At 44.8% G+C, this 19,864-nt stretch overlaps 1 protein-coding gene across 4 annotated transcripts in view; it reads left to right on the top strand.

Annotated features, from left to right (window-relative positions):
- Positions 1–19,864, top strand: part of PLXNB1 (plexin B1) — an 83,236-nt gene that overhangs the window by 9,795 nt on the left and 53,577 nt on the right. The window contains exons 1-2 of one of the 4 annotated variants that reach the window (XM_075095941.1): positions 4,123–4,231; positions 13,053–13,114. The gene's annotated coding sequence lies outside the window, so the exon portion shown is untranslated. Of the gene's footprint in view, positions 1–4,122; positions 4,232–10,401; positions 10,506–13,052; positions 13,115–13,143; positions 13,329–19,864 lie in introns of those variants that run through there. The other 3 variants (XM_075095942.1, XM_075095940.1, XM_075095943.1) reach the window with 3 other exon arrangements.

Below are 19,864 nucleotides of genomic sequence, written 5' to 3'. Positions count from 1 at the left end.
TCAATGGGCCTCGTGCTAGAGCAGAAGCGGTAGGAGATACTAGTCCTCGTGATATGGAGTGCCTGGTTAATGTCTACAAGGGATTAATGCTTTTTGTGCAGTGATCTTGAATAAATTGAGTCTTTTAGGAGATTTGAGGTGGGTAGTTACTGGTTTTTATGTATACTTCAGAGGATATGTGCCTCTGAAGGATTTGGCTGTGTTAATACTGAGAAAAAGCAGCTGGAAAGCACCAGGTGAGACAGCAGCAGGTGACTATGTTCAAGTAATGTGTTTCTTAGGATGTTTGACTTGGAGCTGTACAATGGTATGAATAATTGGTCTGTGCCAACACCAACAACATACCTCATAATTATTTAACTAGAAAAAAAAAGGCTGATGCATCTGAAATCATGGGTTACTGGGGGCATATCAGAAAGTGGTACTCCTAGTAGGTGTCTTCAGCGAGCACCAGTACTAAGTGCTGTTCAGTAGTTCATCGCTATTTTGGAAATAAATCTAGAGCCACTGCTAATCTTGATTCCACAGAGAAGCAGGTAATGCTGAGGGCAAATTCAAAACCATGACTGGAAATGACAGGTCTGTTGGGATTTTCTTGCTTGAAGACCCTGAATAGTACGTTAATATTTGGCAGAATGGGGATCAGGTAGTGAAGTTTTCCTTGGAGCTTTTGGGGAAATGATTAAATGGTGACTAAGAAAGGCATGAGCTCCTTATACTCAGAGTCAGATAATTAACTGTTAGCTAACTGATACAATCTTTGCAGTCTAGGATTTCTGTAGCTCCTCCGTTATGCTGTAAAACGGGTCTAGTGAAATAACATCCATTTGATACAGGCAAGTATAGACTTCTATGTGCCAGAGATGCTGATTGTTCACCAATTGTGTGCTTCACCAAAGCAGTGACCCTGAAGAAGGGGGAGGAGGTGTTGATGGGTGACAATCAAATTGATATTAAAAAAAAAAAAGTTTTTCAAGCACCACAGAAGGTGTCTTGTAATGAGACACTGACGGGACTGATCTGTTGATTGCCAAAAAAGCTATTGAGAGGTGGCTTGGTTAAATCACGTGCATAACTGACTCTGAGGAGCTACTCTTTAATCAGCAGAGAAGGAATTAATGACTCAAGGCAGAAGGCAAACAAATAAGAAATTAGACTGTCCTTGATGCCAGAAAGAAAGATAGAGCCATTGGAGCAAACAGCTAGGAGAGTAGTGAAACTTATGTTTTGACCTCCAAAGGCCTCTAGTCTAGATGCCATAAACCACTACATTTCACAGAACCACTTAATGGGTTTTGTGGAGGTGTGAGTGGATAAAATGGAACAGCGCCTGTGTGTTAGGCAGGAAGTTGGAGCGGCCTTACCTTGAATTACGTGACTCTGACTAGTCCTGCTGCAATCAATTTCTGTTATTCTGTGCTTTAGAAATAACCCCAAGACTAATGCAGCTGTGTTCCTTGTCTCTGCTTTTTTTCCTCCCAAACTTTGTTCATGTCTAAAGGTTTTATGCAATGTAAGTGGCATATCCTGGATATGAAGAATGTCATTCAAGGCAGGAGTGTTACCTTGAGGTTTGTACTTCAGATGTCTCCTGAAGAGCGAATTTTTCTTTATATTTCTCACAATATTTCTGTCACCACTATGCTGATCTTTCTGTCTATCTGACCTGTCTTGTGGCACTTATTTTACTGATTAAAATTTCTAGGAAAGTAGAGTTTTATTAAGCAGTTGGTGTATAAACCCATGTACCCCAAGGAACAGCGTTTACTTAAATGCAATTGGAATTTATTTCACTTTCATTAATCTTCTTTTGTATTCAGCATAGAAATCCTGTACAAGAAGTAAATCTGATGAATGTTAGGCTATGATAATTTCAGTGTAACTTGTGGTCATTTACAGGCTGAAAATGAATTTCTAGTTTTGTAAGGCCAGTCAAATCATTGAGTTCATGTAGTCCAATGTTGTGTAACAAAAGTCAGTGGGCTTCCCTGAATTTAAGCTGAACATCTGAATTGAGATGGAATGTTAATGAAGAGAAGAGTTGTGAGTGAAGAGCTTGCCACACCAAATACAGTTTAAGACCTCTCTGACAAAAGAGGTTCGGAAAACAGACCTTGGTCTACTCATGCCAGAAACCTGTAATTAGCCAATTATTAACTTTGTTCTGAATGGGTTAACTAACATGGTGTTTGTTCTGTTTGGCTTCTGATTGACTATATAATAGCCAACATGAGCAATCTCTGTCCTGTGCTGGATTGTGAAGTCTGCTAATTAACCCATTAGTTTCATATTGCTGCTGCCAATGTTTGCACTGAAGAACTTTGCTTTTTTTTGGCCATATGGATGGGTGGGAATATCAAGATCATACTATGGCTCTGTGCTCATTCATGTGCGATGCTTTGTGCTCTGTTTTTCCCAAGATGTCTAATCAGGCTTGGGGCTGAACAGTGCCTTTTCGGAGAATCTGTAACTGAAAGGTCAAAATAAGCATAAAGCTGGGAGGCAAGTCTCCACTGTCTCTCCCACCCTCCTCTCCGCCCTCCTTTGTGTCTGAGCCTACATATACATATGTACGAGTCCTTCACCCAACACATTCATCTGTGATTCCTTTCTTGAGACCCAGGGTTTCTAAGTGGCCTGCTGCCAGTCAGGGTCTTCCCAAACAGCACACACCTCTGTAGGCTGAATCTCGTGCACCAATCTGAGAGTTTGTTTATTGGAGGCTGGAGGGGATGATTTGTGGTCAGAGAGCTCCTGGCACTCACCTACTAATGGGTCTGCTGGCTTTCCACCATTGCTGTGCACTGTTAGCTGCCTGGCATGTGTATGTCTCAGTTGACTGTGTGTAGGTAGACCAGGATTTCTCTTAAAGGCAGTATTTGCTTACAGACTGGGACCTGGTGGTTCTTCAAGGAAATGGAAAGGAAAATATGACTTACAGTAGTCTCAAAGCAAGGGGTCCAAATGATGCTGTGGAAGCTGAAGACAGGTTTGTGGTACAGATCAGGTGTAAGTGGGGTTTGTTCACGCTTATCCTGCGCTACGTCCCATCCATGTGCTGAAGGCTCTCCCTGGAAACTGCTGGTGGGAAAGCATACCCACCGGGAGTGGGAGATGTTGAAATGCGTCTGAGGAAGATGCCTTTGTTTTAGTAAATTAGATTTATTTTTAAGGTATTGGTGGGTTTGTGCCTGTTGTGAGAGCATTTGAGGCAGTCAACTCTTGCTTTTCTTTTACTGTCACTGTTTCAGCTCTGCCTTGGCTATTCCTTTCCGTTACTCACAAGTGCAACTGAAAATGAGGTATTGAAGCAGCCCGTCTAGTTTTTTGTATGCAGTCTAGCAAATCTGAGTGCTGGAAGTTGGACTCTTGCTCCTGTTTGTCTGGTAACATTAGCCTCTGTTGTTTCCTTGTGTTGCTTTTGAAAAAAACTGGTTTGGTTTCTGTGTGAGAGGTGGTTGGCCCATAAATGTATGCCGACCCACCTAATAATTCTTTTAAAAAATCCTTCATCAGGTCTTTTCTGTTAGGTAGTTTTAAAAGAATTTTAAAAACCCAAACACCTCTCTTTACCCCTGGAAACAGCAGTCGTCTTGTTCTGCTGAGCTGACTGCTCCTCGTACTGATCAGTAATGTTTCCTTTGTCTTAATTTATTTTAGATTTAAGCTATAAGCTGTTTAAGACTGGCTATTTTTGTTCTCTACTTTTGCAGGATCTTTTACATGAGTCTCCTAAATATTAAAAATAAAATGCTTTTAAAGGCAAAACTACCATCCATGTCAGGGGCAAGATGGTCATTGCTCTAAAAATGAAGTTTTGTGGTTTTGCACTGATAAAACATTTTGGCAAGCACGTGCCTGCGCAGAGGAATGCCTAGGTCAGGGCTGGACTCATGGCCATCTTCTGTCTTTAAGGTGGATTGCCTTTTGTTGGCCAGATGCCTTATGACCCCCGCCTTCTCTCTCCATCCCTCTTTTGACAGTAGCTGTGGGTGCTCGGCAGGGGCTCTGCCACCGTGCTTGCTTCGGCTGGAGAGGTGTTTGCCTTCACTGCAGAATTCCAGCTTCCAGCTGCCGGGGAAACCTGGAGCGGTTTTGTTGATTTATTAGGGCACAGTGTGCCTCAGGAATGCCTTTGCTAAGGACTGATGGAAGGGATCCTGCCTGATGCAGCGTGAAGCCTTCTTGTTTCACTTCACAGAGAGACTAAGCAGGAATTCCCCAAAGCCAGGTAGGAAAAATGGCTCACTCGGCTGATTACTTTAGAGAGTGTCAAAGTGAGACTTCAGTTAGGTTTCCCTGGCATAAAATCAAGGAGGTGGATGATAGCTGCAATTTTAAGAGTGCAATTTTAAGTGAGTTTTTGGTGGGAGACGGTAATGTGAATTGCCCGACCAGAGGGTTTGTATGCTTTTGGTTTGTGTTAAGAGCTGGCATTCCTGAGCTACTGACTACGGCTTTTTCTCTGGGACTTGGCTTTGGTCCATCTGAATGTTTTGCACTTGAAAGAAGCAAGTTTCAACCTCTTTGGATTTGCAGACTTCTAAACATTTTCCAATAGAGATACAGGAATGGATTTGCCTTTTTAGTTACCTTTGCAGACAGCAAAAGTCTATGGACTATGGCTTTAAGAGTGTGTCTTCCCTGTAGTGAGGTCACTAGAATACCTTTACTTCTCCATAATTTGTCCCAGCCATCTGACATGCACCCCTTATTTTCCTCTCTTGTCTGGCATGCACACACAAATATGTGTTGCTGGACTTCTTTCTTTTGAGGTTTTTGGTGGCTGCTGCCCCAGCTGATCTGAAACCAAAACCTAGGAAAATGTTGGGTATTTATACAGGGTAGGGTGGGCAGCTGGTCACTTTTTATGTTGATCAAGTATTTGGTAGTTGCAGGGTAGGCTGTGTTTATGGGGTATCAGTGCTGAGAAGGAATTTCCTTTCCTGGCTGAGGTAGAAAGACTGTCCACGTACAGCTTTCTTCCTTTGCTTTAGCATTCCTTGAGGTTGTTTCCTATTTTACAAATGCATCTTTTGAGAACTGCCAAGAAAATGTCTCTCTCAAATGGAAATGGAAATTTCTGCGCTCACAGGGATGAAAACCTTTGGGTCTGTGCTCACTAAGTGAAAAGAGGATTACCAACTAGCCATTCTTCAGCGTGCAAAGCAGTGGAGCAAAGTCTGCAGAGACTCTCGGAAAGTTATTGGCTTTCCTCAGGAAGGGTGCTTGTGAATAGAATTGAATGAGTCTGGTCCTGTCCTTGTTAGCTTCCCTGCTGCAAGTACAGAGAGCAGTGAAACTTTGAACTCCGTAGACACTTGAATAAAATGGGAAACTTCTTTTTGAAGCAGATATCTTGCGAACAGGTCTAGAGCCAGCGTTCCTGTATTGCTGCAAGAGAATTAATGGGTTTGTGACTGCATTTGGGCCCGATAGAAAGCAGGGAGGCAATGCAGATTTTTACAGAACTGTTTGAAGGGTTCAGAAATGAGGATGGTCTGCTGGAGTAGATGCAGATGGCTTATTTTCACTGGGGACTGTTAAACCTGCCAAAGTGTAAACCTCATCTTAACAGAAAGATGTGAGACAAGGCCTGCACATCTCTCCCTCCTAATTACCACAGCTCAGCTGCTGCTGTCTCTTATGCTTACACATCTGAAAGGTGACAATGACAATGTCTTGAATGGCAAAGCAATAGCAGGAAGGCCTTTTTTTTTTTTTTCAGCTGTAGTCTGGAAAAAAGAAGTTATTCAACCAATAGACAAGAATATCCTCAAGAAAAATCTTCCTCCTAGAAACTGCTCTTCATAACACCACCTGAATTTTTGTAGGTCTTGATGGTTTGTCTCCTGAGTGACTATAGGTAAAGCAGCAGCCTGCTTCATCCTCTTTCCCACACCAACAGCTTCAGGAACATCTACCACAGCAGTGGAGCTTCCAGTTTTTGCTGTCCCTGCAGCTCTGCACCGGGTTGCCTTTGGACACACTACCTTTTCAAGAATTTGGAAGGCTCTTCTCACCTATTCTGGCAAAAATCGCCAGTAACATTTTCACAGCAGTAAGTAGTTGCCAAAACCCAGACTTTCAGATCCTCATCACTCTCGGCACAAAAAAAAAAAAAAAAAAAGAGAAGGTAGTTTTGAGTGTGAGCTCCTCTTAGAGGAACAGAGACTTCAGTAGGGAAGGATAGTACTGTACCATTGCAGTGCAATCACAACTACAGAAAGAGTGGAGGCAGTGGCAGTTCCCAGCTGGTCTGCATGTGACGGTTTTGGATTCAGCGTTTCCCTATGAAAAACTGTTGTAGATCGTGGTTTCTCATGGCAGCCTTGCTGGTTAGTTATTAACTTGCTCAGTCTCCCCTCACCCATGACCCTACCCTGTTTCACTGTATCCCTGTAAAACTGGTTTAAGAAACAGCTTTGTGAAGTTTCTTTTCCTGTCTCCTCACTTCTCCTGTTGAGCTCAGGAGAACATGCTGGCACCCAGGCCTTGGCAGGCACATTTTTAGTGCCCTCCTTTTGTTTCTGTCCCTTACTCTTTGAGCAGTCCCTGGGGAGCCCCATGCCACGGGCAGCAGGCAGGTTGGGCTCTGATCAGACACTGTGCCATGGGCTGATGGGATTCCTCTCAGCTGGGAAACAACGCAGCAGAGAAAAGGCAAAACAGTGCTGAAAGGAGAATGTCCTCCTTCATATGTATCCTCCTCCTGCTCATGCCCATACATAGCTCCTTCCTGCTCCCCATCACATAGCATTTTCTCGCACTGCATCAGGGCGTTTAGGTTAGTGCAAATCTGAAGGAGCAACCTATATTAAGAGATTATTCTGCAGTGGTATTTGCCTTGTTTCTGCAGAGGGCTCCCCTTTTTAAGTACTTGGCTGCCTACTTCTGTTTTGTCTTGCAAGATGCTTCTTCAAGTACACTGCCTGCAACTGTGTTGGACCCTACAGCTCTTCCATTCCGCCTTGTAGTAGACAGCTCCCTTGGCCTTTTCACAAATAGGGAATGAAAGCTGAAGTGAGGGGATGCCTGTCCATTTGTATCAGCCTGGGAAATGGTGGATTTCTCTCCTGAGACCTTTGCTTCAGGCGCCTTGCCAAAAGACATCTAGTGTCTATTTATTTCAAACACGTACAGTTCCTAAGCCAGAAATGTGCAGAAAGCCCGTGAACTGTGATCAGCTGAAGGCCAGACAGCATGACCTTGTGCCTCTTAAAAATCAATGAATTGAAGATCTGTGACTTCTGGATGCTTGGGAAGCATCAGCATGCTGCAACACCCGCAGTGCAATGTGAACCTAAAGAGGATCACAGACTGATCAGCTCAAACATGGACCTAACCTGTATTTATGGTAAGAAAATAACCTGAAATCTGAGCCAAAAGAATGAGAATTTGCGTAAATGAAGTGTCTTGGCAAGCACAACCAATTACCTTCTTCATAGATCCTATGTACAGGCATTCTTCCTTTGGGGCGTGAGGAACTTAAGGCAAATTTTACTTTGGAGCTAAAAGGCATGTTTTTAGCAAAGGTGGTACAAGCAGCATTGGGATGGACTCCAGGCCTTTGGTGTTCCCGAAGAAACACAAACAACTGCAGGGAAGGGTATAGCTCAGATCCTTTTGCCAGCGTGCTTAGCAGGCAGCCCAGTACCAGATCTGGTTTAGCCTTTGACAAATGACCTCTGTCACTGAACAAGAACATAAAGAGCCTCAGTGAGCTTTGGCTGAACTGGGTTTTTGCCTGTCTGCTCCTGAGAGAGAGTAACCTCAGTGTTCACTTTCTTCCCTCCCCCTGTGTGTCTGTGAAAATACTAACTTGATTTAGCTGCCAGAAAAAGACATTTGAAAAGTATACATTGCTCTCCTGTGTCCTAACTTCTGTAAAATATAGGTTACCGTTGGTTCCTGTATATGGTGCTCAGTAATTTTACAGAAGAGCAAACGGCACCGCTACAACTATCTACACAACACTTAATACAGTGAGGTCTTAGTCTGTACTAGGACTCCAGAGTGCTATTCTGAGCATTATGAACCCTATTATATTACATAGAGAGCTCAGGTGGCTCAGAGCCATGCTTGGGATATTAACTGTTTCTATTAAGTTTTTGCATTTAGAGATCCTTCTGGCAGAACAGGGTGATGCTGAATGAGTTAGCATTCCTGCAGCAAAACTGTGTGTGTCTGTCTGTCTTCATGGTTAGGGAGTGTTTTGTATTTGATTTGCACAAGGGGTAACCTGAGTTTCAGAGTTTGCTAACTTGTGGACGTTCAGTGTAATAATATTTTCAATATACTAGCTGTGTGGCTGCAGGTGTTATGGATGAGACACTTTATTGATGTAGGTACATAGAATTGCAACAGAAACCTTACAAATTGCTATAAATGTATCATAAGGCATAAATCTCTACGCAGTGTGTAATATGACAGAGTATCTGATAAAATGGTGTTGAACATGGTTACTTGTGATTCTTGACAGGCTGTGTCCCTGAAAAAGCGTTTTTAATACTTGGTTTAGTTTGTGATGAAAGTAACTTTAGGAATGGTACAGGTTCTTCCCACTTCTCTTTAAAAAAAAAAAAATTTTCTTCTCATGACTTATATTTTAGCTTGTGTTGTTCCAGATTTTGTAAAAACAAACCCCCTGAAAACCCAAACAGCAGCAATAATAAAAGAAACCCTCTGTAGATCACTTCAGTGACCCAAAGTTGATTAATTTCTCACTGTTTGAGTACGCATTGGCTGCCAGGTGGGAACGGTGCAACCCTTCCTCCATCACCCCACAAGTGCAGGAAGATATAAGAGAAATAAATGTCTGTAATCCTGCGCTGGCACTGGCTGAATTTGAAGCATGTTACCAGCAGACAGGTACGCTGGGCTTGGAACCTAAATGGCTGCCTTACGGAGGAAAGGGGAGTGGGGAGTATTGTAATGCTGTTAGGGATATGAGGCACTGGGTTAGGGAAGGTTACAGGTTTGCTAGTGGGATGCTGGAGGTGGCAGTATGTGCTGTTGGGAAGGCAACCTCTCATCTCTCCTTGGAGGCAGTGAGATACTGTCTTGACTGGGCTTGGTGTTAAACCCTTCTCCTGGTAAAACTGCAGCTTCTTGTTCTGTACCAGGAGAGAGATGAGAGCATTCAGGCGAGGACTGTCTACTGTACAATGAACACCTTTCAGTGCAGGAGTCAGAAATAAGTGGATGAAAATATCCCATGTGCCATGAGGACCCATGTGCCACTGGTTAGTTCATGCTTAGGCTGATTGTGAGGGGATGAGTTTGTGTGTTTCATCGATAAATATCCCCTTCCTTAGCAAACAGCCAACACCTTTACCTTGTAAAGGCTTTGCTCTACAAACTCAAGCCTATAGCACAAGGAAGGTATGCGATGATCTTGGTGCTCCTGTGCCACCTCCGCTGCTTTTTTTTGTCTTGGACTCCTCTGACCCTGAGATTTGCATGTGTTTCTCTGTGCTGCTTCATGTTAAAAATGAAGAATGAACTCCCACGTGGGGAAGCAGCTGGTATGGTGGAACCCATCAAAACAAACGTGAGGTGGTGGTGGTGGTGGTTGGAAGGGCTCGGATAGACATGGTAACTGTGCTTAGATGTTGTAGTGAGGGGGAGAAGGGGGGCTAGGAAGGGACTGCAATGGGAATCGGTCCCTGAAATGAATATTGCATGAGTGGGGCATGAAGGATAAGCGGTATCCTTCAAATCACATTCTGTGCCTGAGCCTTTCTCCAGAATTTCCAGAAATTTAGACAAATAGCCAACATCAGATTTTTAAGTGGTGTTTGTGGTGAACACTTGCAGGAGTGCATTCCCATCTGGCCGCTGAGCAGAAATCCTTGTTCTTTGGTCTTGCTGGGAGCCGCTTTGCACTTTTCTGTGACAGGAGCCTTTGCAATAGGAGCCCACCCCCCGCCTCGAAAAGGATGGCTTTTTCTGTGAAAGAAGCCAGCATAGCCAGGCAGATATTATCCCCTTGCCGGAAGGAGGGATCCAGGCTCCCTGGGGAGGAGGGGACTGGGGGGAGCGAGTGATTCATTGCAGCTGGCTGCAGTTTGGCCTTCTTCTCTCTCTTTGCCCTGCGTGCCAGGGAGTGACAGCTTGTGGGCAGCGGGCCAAGCTGTGAAAAGTGGAGTGTGTGAGGCCTTCAGCTTTCTCATGCTTTATCAGGCTGCAAAGAATAGCTCGATATTCAGCCAGTGTTGGTACAGGTCAGGAGAATGGAAATGCTAACTTAACTCCTGACATGCCGGCTGATTGCTGACCGCATGCTTTGCACCGAGTGAGGGGCTGCTTTGTATGGCAGCATGGCTTTCGTACAGCAGCATGTGGAGTAAAAGGAAGAAAGCATGCTTTGATGCAATGATGAAGATATCTTTCTGTTAAGTAGGCAGCCTCTGGGACATGCTGGGAGTGTGGAAAGACGGAAAGAGTGCTCTCCTCTCTTGGCTTGCTCTCTGTGTGCTGGTGGAGGATGGAAACACTGAAAGGTAGGGCAGCAGGACCTGCAGGTGTCCTTGAAAAGCATAAGGGACTGTGGTGGGTGAGTGGCAGGTCTGCCCTCAGCTGTCTTCCCTGCTCGTGGCACAGCACTGCAGGCTCTGGTGCAGGCCAGCCCTTATGGGGGCTGAGCCTCTCAATGTGGGGAAGCAGCAGCCTGGGGAGCAGGATGGGGCCAGTCCTGCAGCTGTAACCCTTTGCTGGAGGGCCTGCCAGCAAGCCGTCCATGTGGCGGCAGTCTCTGCAGAGGGCTGCCCACCGGCGTGGAGGGAGTTAAGCGCTCTTCGTCGGCTGGGGGTGAGCCTACCTCGGGGTGTTGAGCTCCATTCCCACGGCTTTTCCTTTCTGACCAGGGCTGGGGGAGGGATCTCGCCTGGAAAGAAGTAAAATGCCCAGAGGCTAGAAAACAGCACCCTGGCCCCTCTGGCCTTGTGTTGGGCTGGGAGGGATCTGAGCTTCACCACAGGCTGGACAGAGGCTGCTGGCCAAGGCAGGGGTCTGTCGCTGCTTGGCTGGCCGCTGGGTTTATTTCCTTTCTTTAGGCAGAGTGAGATGGCTTTGCAGGCAATAGAGTTCCTGCCTAGGGGACTGAAATACATTATTTCTCAGCCAGAAGGATATAAAGTAGAAATCAAGTCCCAGTAGTTCCACGAGCAGATCGCAGCACAGGTTAACATACGGGTTTTGTGGCTAAGCGAAAGCAGCAGTGTTTGAAGGAGCGTCAGACGCTACACGACATGCAAGTTTCTCAAAGGTGTAAGAGAGCAGGGCCCTTCTTTCCAGATGCTGACTCCACCTTCTTCTCCTGCACCATTTTGAGCTGCTGAGTTGAGCTGTTTGAGGAGCGGGAAGAGGGGCGAGAGCAGGTGAAAGTCAGAGGGGCCAGGGAAGGGGGTTAGCAAGTGCTCGGAGCACAGCCTGTGGCTGCCTCATAGCCCAGATCCCACCACATCTCCATCACCAGTGCAGGGGGCCGGGAGAGCAAGAGGGCTCTGCCACATCCCAGTTTGTTTTAGAGCTGTGTGTATCTCTGCATGGGGTACTAATCCTGGACAGCACCAACTTCCAAGCAGAGTGAGAAGGGAGTTAGAGTACCTGTTTATCCCCTAGAAATACTCTCTGAAGTCCTCTCTGAGGACTAAGGTGTCCACACCCTGTTCTCAACAGCTTCTGAATTCAAGGCAAGGAGAACTGATGTATGTGAATGGGACCCGGTACTAATATAAAGGAGAGATATACCATGGGCTCGGAGTGCAGTTCTGTGGTTTAATTTTGCTGGGCTGCGCTTGTGCTGTGCAGACCAGGTTATGCCAAAAACCATGGGAAATATGTGGTTGGAGATTGGATTTTTGTTTGTGCATGGGATATTTGGCTTTGCTCCTGCCCCAGATCCTCTTTGTGAAGGCTGAAATACTGTGATCCTCCCACTTGTTGTGCTGGCCCCTGTGGCAGGAGGATCTGGAGGGGGAGAGGGTTTGGGAAACAGTATTGTCTGTTAAGGGCAGAGACTTTTACTTCTTGCAAGACCAAGGGTGTAGCCTGGATCAGCACCTAGATACAGACATGAGTGATGAAACAACAGTGTCTATGCAAATATTCTGCAAACACCAAAGTATATAGAGATTTCTCCTGGTGGATCTTGCTGATTTTTAGATGCCAAAATCCTAATAAAGAGTGGTAGGCAGCTGCTAATGTTTGGTTGTCCGCACTTAGTGGTCACTGAGCTCTGCTTTTGAGTGTACTGCAGCTCTTTCCTCTTCCATTTACCTGCCCAGCAATGGGAAACATGGCTGGAGTGGGAGCCAGAGCCCTGCTCTGAACTGAGCTCTGTGCGAGGCAGACCTGTGGTGGATGCATAAAGAGAAACTCTCCCCTGCTGTGGCGGTAGCTTGGGACCCAGGTGCAGCAAATGCACCAGCAAGAGCTGGCTTTTCTGCCGTGATCTTGCAGGGACAGGGAGTGTGTTCCCATTGTCCCTGTTCTGGTTTGCTCCTGTCAAGCCTCTTCTCATTATTCTTGCCTTGAGCTGTCTCAGGCCTGAAGGAAAAGTGCTACAGAAGGCTCTGAAGGCTTGCCCTTGAGAGATGTGTGGTCCTTGGAGAGTGGCTGTTCAAGGGAAGCACTGCAGTGGGCTGAATGGAAGCTGTTTCAGGCTGCACAGCTCTGAGCTAATCTCCCAGAGGCAGAGACATTACTCACCAATCAGGAATGTGTCTGTATTTTTCCTAATGAGAACAAAACATTTTATCCCTGTTCATTAGCAGAGAGTTAGGGTGTACTGTTGCTATGCCAACAGACTCCTCTCCCCTGCAGACACACTGGGGGTGTCCTCTGTGCCATGGTTAGAAGGGTGAACGGGAAGGCTCATTCTGGCAAGAAAAAGATCCCATTGTTTTCCCAGGGCTGCCTGGACTTTGTGCAGCTGGCCAGACCTTGCCTTCTCGGGAGAAGGGAACCACAGCAGGAGTCAAGTGCAACAGAGATGTAATTTATTGGAAAAATAGTCGTTGCATTTCATGTTATGTTGTTTTTTCCAGCTTGAGGCACGGTCTTCGATAAGAGAAATGAAGGTGTCTCAACGTTCCCAAGAGTCCAGATGGTAAGCAAAATGCGCCGGGAGTCAGCACCGGGACGCCCGTGGACTGCTGCAGCCCCCTGGGCTCCTCGGTGTTCCTGATCATTTTGGTTTGTGTGGCCAGTGTAATCCTGGGCAGCCTCTTGATGCTGCTGCATAATGAACCCACCTGATGAACGGTACCACCTGTGATTAGCTGAACGAGTGGGTTCACCAGGCACGTGGACTACTGGAAAAAGTGAGTGGCTGAATGTGAGAATATGCACTTGTTCCCTTTACATAGGGAAATCCTACAAAGGACAGAGGGCATCTCTTCAACAGAAGCTTTGATCTGTAGAGTTCTCCTGTAACCAGATGTATTTACTCCAAAGGTTGCCTGTCTATTACCTTGTCATTTTTGTCTTTGTCTTGGTCCTCCTCCCCAGCTGCACCCCCCTTTCTTGAGGGACTGTTTGGGATTTGTGGTTTGCAGTGGTGCCCAAGTCAGGCCACTCTACACCTTTTGCAAGGATCTTCTCAACACCTCTGGCGCTGCACTTCCATCTCTCTTGCAATGCAAAAAACCACTTTTAAACTTTGAATATTCTGTACAAGGGAATGCAATTAACCTTCAGACAGAAACATCAAAATGAAAAAACTACTTTCTGATGGTAATGTATCGCCAGAAATGTGCCAGTGAGTAGTGCCAAATCTGAAGACAGTCTCCTGGAGCAGGAGTGACGTTCATATCTGGCTGTCAATCACCATGGAGTGTGATGAGCTGCATTGTGCTGGGTGAGCTCGGTGGTGTTGACAGCTATAGACCCTTGAAGAAATGTCTCCCTGAAACTGACTTATCCTTTCAGGCCGCTTCCTGTTAAACAGGGTAGCTGCAACTCCTATTTCAGTTTGCCTGGTGAAGCACTCTGTAAGTGAATGTGTGGAATTTTAATATGGGAATTTGAATATCAAATATAGGGTGGTACAGAAGAGATCCCAGGCTGAATGAGCTGCTGGAGATCTGCAGATCTGCATGAACTTCTGGTTGGGGAGTGAAACCCTGGCATCTGGACAGTAGGTGCTGATTTAGATGAGTCACTGACTCTTGCACTGGAGAGATGAGTATTGCGTTAGAGCACTGGGAGTATAGGAGCCCTTCATCAGATGGATGTCTGCTTCTTGGACTTGCAGCTATAGTAGAAGTAAAAACAATGAACAAAGCCGGACAGCAACCCCTAGCTCAGACTCCATGTGTGTTCAGCTTGTGTGGTATCAGTTTGGTAGTAGACCTGGATTGAACTCTTGGATGGTAAAGAGCAAGATTTTGGAAAACCTGTGTCAATCTGGAGCCTCCAGGAACGAATCCTGAGTACGTAAAATGCATGTACCAAGATTGGTGAGTCTGGTTTCCTCAGCTTTGCGTTGCTCTGGGTGATTCAAGTAAAACTACTAAATCAAAACTGTTTGAAATAGGGAATGACTAAGTACTTGAGATGACTTGAATTCAGGCCAGTCTCTTCTGGATCCATGCTTTCAGGGTACATAAAAAATAAAAGACCATAAGGAAAGCAGAGGTCTGTATGTTGTATTCTTTTAGATATTGAGCTGATTATGTCCAGATCCAATTGAAAAAGTGCTCCGGCAGAAGTGCACTAGAGGACATGCCTTTTAGTACCATTAAGTGCGAAAGATCATGGCTGAACAAAGTAACTTCTGAAATGTGAGTTATGGTTGAGTCGCACTCTACTTCATTCCGGTGCGGTCGGAGTAGCAATTCAGTGTTATCTAGGACAGTGTTATTTTTCCCTTCTTTTTTCTCTCCTCCTTTTTAAGCAGTGTAGGGGCTGATCTTCTGTGGACCACCACTTTTTCTTTTTTAGAGTAAAGATAAACAAAAAGCTGCTGTGCTGTGTGCAGGGTGAGACTTCTTCAGGAGAAACTCTCACCTTCAGGGGGTGAAGGGCATGTTTTTCCAAACTGTGATGATATCTTGGCTGTAGACATTTCTTTCTCATTGCTTCCTACACCTGGCAAACAGTTCTGTATGGTGTGCTTTCTGCAGAGCGGTCAGAACAGCTTGGGATTTGGGTATTTCTAGACCTGGGGCCATGTACTACCTTCACATGTGATGTAAAGCCTCTGCAGAGCTACCTCAAACTCCAGCTCCAGTTCCAAATGTGGTATTTCAGGGAAAGACTAGTCCAAATGGCTCTGTGGACCTGCATCCTGTTGTCTTCCAGTTCTGTTTCTGAGATGCCTCCCACTGCATGTTGAGCTCTTCCTCACTAGGTACAGATGCTCCATCTGTTTAATTATTTAACCTTACAACAACTAGATTCTTGTCTTTGGTAGTTCTGAGCTTCTCTCAGTGGAAAAATAATGGAGACCTACACATATTGACAGTGAGGTAAAGAACAAAATTCCAAATATGCTTCTACGTTTTGCCTCTAAAAGCACCACAGGTTGCTTTTAGAACCTTGCAAGGAGGGTTCTCTCCCTTGATCATGACCAGTTATGGGCTGTCTGTGGGGTGAGGTGTTCCTTCTAACCCCTAGATAATGGCTCAAAGCCCTAAATTGTGAGGTAGGTTTATATTTTTTGAAATGCTGTTAGTATTGTAACTATAAGTAATATATCTGCCCTTTCTTAAACTCTGTTGGATTTTAATGGCCTCACTTCTTTTTCTTTAATTCCAGTTACACTTCTACATCTCTGCATCTTTAAAAAATGCTTGACTCTTAATAGTGAAACTGGCAAAGAACAGAGAAAAGCCAGATACTTCAGCCTGACAGGAAAGTTCAGGTTGCTTAGTGAGCTAAGTGTGTATAAATAATAAAGTCCTACATCTGATAATCAGGAATGTAGGAAGCAATTAGGATCACTACATCTGTGGAAGAAATTACTCAGGATTTTGAGGGAGTCATGATAAAAACAGTGTCCAAACCCAAATATTCTTATGTGACTCTGTAGGAGAACAAGGTCTAGTAAGGATATTATTGTTTTAACTAGCAACAGGAAATCACTAAATACTGTGCCCATACTTGAGGAAAAAAATTGGTGGTTCAAATGTTCATAAAGAACATACAACAGAATAAAGCTCTGGCATGCAACCTTTGTTGCAAGGGATATATCATTCATTGGGGCAGGCTAAACCAAGTATAAGGTAATTTGTATTTTCAAAGTACTAATGGGGAGAGAAAGTTTTTGAAAAATATACACCAGGAAGAAGGTGTAGCTGATGTTGTTGCATGAAAATAAACTTGCATTTGAGCAAACTCCGTTTAAGAAGTTAGGCTGAATATTTTAACAGAGAAGTACCTGACTAGCAGTTCACTCTAGCAGTTGGGAATCCCTGCTGTGTTTAATAGCTGTCATGATAGTTTCTCCAGCTCTTACGGAAGTTGAGTTTTCAACAGCTTTAGGAAAACCGTTGCATCTTAAGAAAAGTATCTCCAGTTATTAGAAATGAAACAGCAGCAACAGTGATCAGAGGTGAGAATTACCTTCCATACAAAGAGCGACTGAATAAACTGGGACTCTTCCACCTGAAAAGTTATGAGTGATAGTTATCTTCAAAACCTGAATGGTATGGAAAGGTTATAGGGGGAGCAACCTTTTTTTGCCTCTATGATTACTGGTATGAATAGGTATTGAATGGAGTCAGCATGTAGTTAAGCTCAAAAACAAATAATGACCTAGTCCTTGATGTGTGCAGTTAACCTGGGAAGCTTCTTGCCACAGGATGTTATAAATGCCAAACATCTGTGTGTATTTGAGGACGCAGGGCAGCTCCGTAGAAGAAGGAGCTATTGAAGGTTACTAAATGCATAGAAACCACCTCTATCCCAAGAAATCCCTGAGCGGCACATTGTTGAAGCCCGGGAGAGTATTCAGGGAGATAAAGTGCTACTATGTGCTTACTTCGTACTTATATTTCAGGCCATCGCCAGAGCCAGACAACTGCAATGTAGTTTGTCAGCATGAGCAGGAAGGTGGGGTAAAATAACACTTGTAAAAACAGGGACTGGCACAGCTTGTGTTCTAGGCTGGTCCTGTGCTGCTTGTGATGTACCACATATACCTCTTACTTGCTAAAGGCATTGCCTGTGGGCTGTTCGAGTCTGCAGACTGTTGACTTGAATTTGAAGAGAGGTGGAGAGTATATTTCTGGAAAGTACTCAGCTAGGAAGGGTGGTGTGAAGACATTCTAAGCAGAGAAGCTGACTTTCTTCCTTTCTCTGTGGCATATACTGTTCCTACTATTCTGAGACGGTATGTGTTTTACTGAGTTACAGAGACTGTCTTACTGCTGATAGCCTAAATCTTATTTTTGTGAACTTCCTCCCTTTAAAAGAGTGGTTTTTGCCTGGTAATGGACTATAACTTAATTTGAGCTAAAATGGGTGATAAGCAGATGTATAAACAGTACAGTCCTTGTTCCAAAGCGTTTTCAAACTAAAAATGTCATGGCCTACATGAGGTTTGTACTATTCAAAAGTACTCCAAACACTGGTCTTATTTTAGGTCCTGTCTAAACATTTAAAAATAACTTGAAAATAGGGTTCACTTCTAGATGTTTCACCCTTGAAAGTCTGCTCTTGCACTTGGTTTTAGATGCTTACCCAAATCTGCAGAGGGCACAGTACAGAACAGTCCTAGTTGTTCCTTTGAACTTCTCCTTTCTCCTTCAGAAGGAAGAGACAATGCCGGGCCATCTTACCTTTTTGTCCCTAGGGACATGGTCTCTGCTATAAGGTAGCATTTTTGGTTTTTTTAACCTTTTGTTGACTAACTTTGCTGCTGTGGTCCTTGGGGAACAGCCATGGAAAGCTGACGGTAGCAGAACCAAGATGACATATATTCTTGGAGGTGTGCTATTATGACTGAAAACAACCGAGTTGATGTGTTTTGGGAAACTACAGTCCCTCTGCAAGAATACAGAAACTGACTTGACTGCATCTCATATTCTACAGTGAAAGCCACTTTGTGGACTGGCTGAGAAGCCACGTGCTCAGATTACAGCTATGAGGAGTACAGACAGGCCTGGGGCTGAGACAAGAAGACAGATGGGGCACATACAGGGTTAGGACAAGGGTCATGTTGGGGAAGACTGGGACTAGGTGGAGTGGGCTTAAGTTCCCTTCCTGTTGATTGTTCCCATATCATCTTGATGTGTTGCACCTATTTAGTCAGCTGTTTGATGCAGGAAGAAGTCTCTATCCCAAACCAGAAGTCTCATCATTGCAGTGGGTTTAGCTGTTAACTCATTTAGAGAGCATTCTTCCTGTTTCACTCTCAATTTCTCAATCGTTGTTTTCATCAGTAGTTTTCTTCCAGAAATGATTCTTTCTCAGCCTGTTCCTGTGAGTGCTGGACCTGTCTGCCATTGTCCAGATAATCTGTCCAGATTAGATTTAGTTTGAACCCATCTTTAGCCTGTATGACCTCTTCTATTTCTGTGGTCCATGATTTCAACTAGTGTATTTCCCACCAAGCCTTGAGAAAGTGTAATTTAAAACATTTTTATGATGCTAAACTCGTACCAGCCCCACTGTAGCCTCCTGGGTTGTGAAATCAGGTGGCCGGTTGTTCAGTTTGGTCCATGTATATGTCTGAAGAGTGCTGCCCGAGCCACATTTTTGTTAGGTTTTGATTAGTTACCTATGTTGTGGCAGAGCTGAAGTTTCCTTTCCCAGAGGAAGGCACAGTCCCTGCTGTGTGGGGTATATAGCTTAAAATGACAGAGGAAGAGTGCCTGGAACTGGGACAGTCTGCAAACAGAACTGTGCTGACCACAGGCTATGGCTTATCCTTTCAGCACAGATGTGCATACTTTTTCTTTGTTCCCCTTACCAGCCTCTCTGGTCTGTTTAGCTGTTCCTTCCAGCAGAAGAGCAGCCACTCGGATGTAAAACTCTCAGTGCTATTCCTAACAAACCACTGTAAATCCGGTTTTCTTGTCTCCCGGGCACTTTTGCCCCAGGGGTTACCATGGTAAGGTAGCATTCTCTTGCAGTGCCAACAGTCAGCCAGTTATACTGGCTGAAATTCCTGCTCATAGCAGTTTGCATTTCAGTCTAGCACTGCAGTTTATGCAGCAGACCTGTTAGTGCATCTCTGTGGCCCTAGGGTGAAGGTGTCTGGGCTTCCCTGAAAGTCAAAGGAAAGAGCCAGTTGGTCCTGCCCAGCCAGTGGCTGTCAGACTGAAGGTGGGAGGGTAGCAAAGCAGATGGAGAACAGTCTTAACCAAAAAGCCTTTAAAATTCACAGCTGCCCTGAAGAGGTAGCCAGTTCTGAACCTTGGTGCTTCTAGGACAGCACCAAAGAAGTCTTCTCAGCCCTGAAAAGGACCAGGAGCTCAAATATTTTGCCAGGAAAAGTTAGGATCTCCTCAATCTGAGTGTACAGGTAAGAACAGAAGCTCATGTTGCAAAGCCACTTGATGGTGTTAAAATTTCTTATGGTGAATTTTGTCTTGTAATACAATTCCTTGCTCTGGATAAGGTGTGACTAGATGTCTGCCTGTTAACAAAGTGACTGGAGAACTCTTGCTCCAGATGGTTTATTTCTGCAAGTGCCAAATCTTGCAGTGTCCTAGCTTCTGCTTCCTTTGCCACTTAATTTTCATGTTGCTCATTTTCACTCTTCCAGATTGTGGACCCACAGCGGTATGAATGAAGAACATTGCCTGCTGGCCCATGCACAGTAGCAGTCCTCCAACCCCTATCCAAATGCAGCCTGGTGCGGTGAATTTTATCCTTGAAACAAGACCTTGCAGCTGTGGACAATGTTTGG

Source organism: Phalacrocorax aristotelis, chromosome 6 (genome assembly GCF_949628215.1).
Source record: "Phalacrocorax aristotelis chromosome 6, bGulAri2.1, whole genome shotgun sequence".
Classification (NCBI taxonomy): domain Eukaryota; kingdom Metazoa; phylum Chordata; class Aves; order Suliformes; family Phalacrocoracidae; genus Phalacrocorax; species Phalacrocorax aristotelis.
Note: the sequence above shows the minus strand (reverse complement) of the source record. Positions and strands in the feature narration are given on the sequence as shown.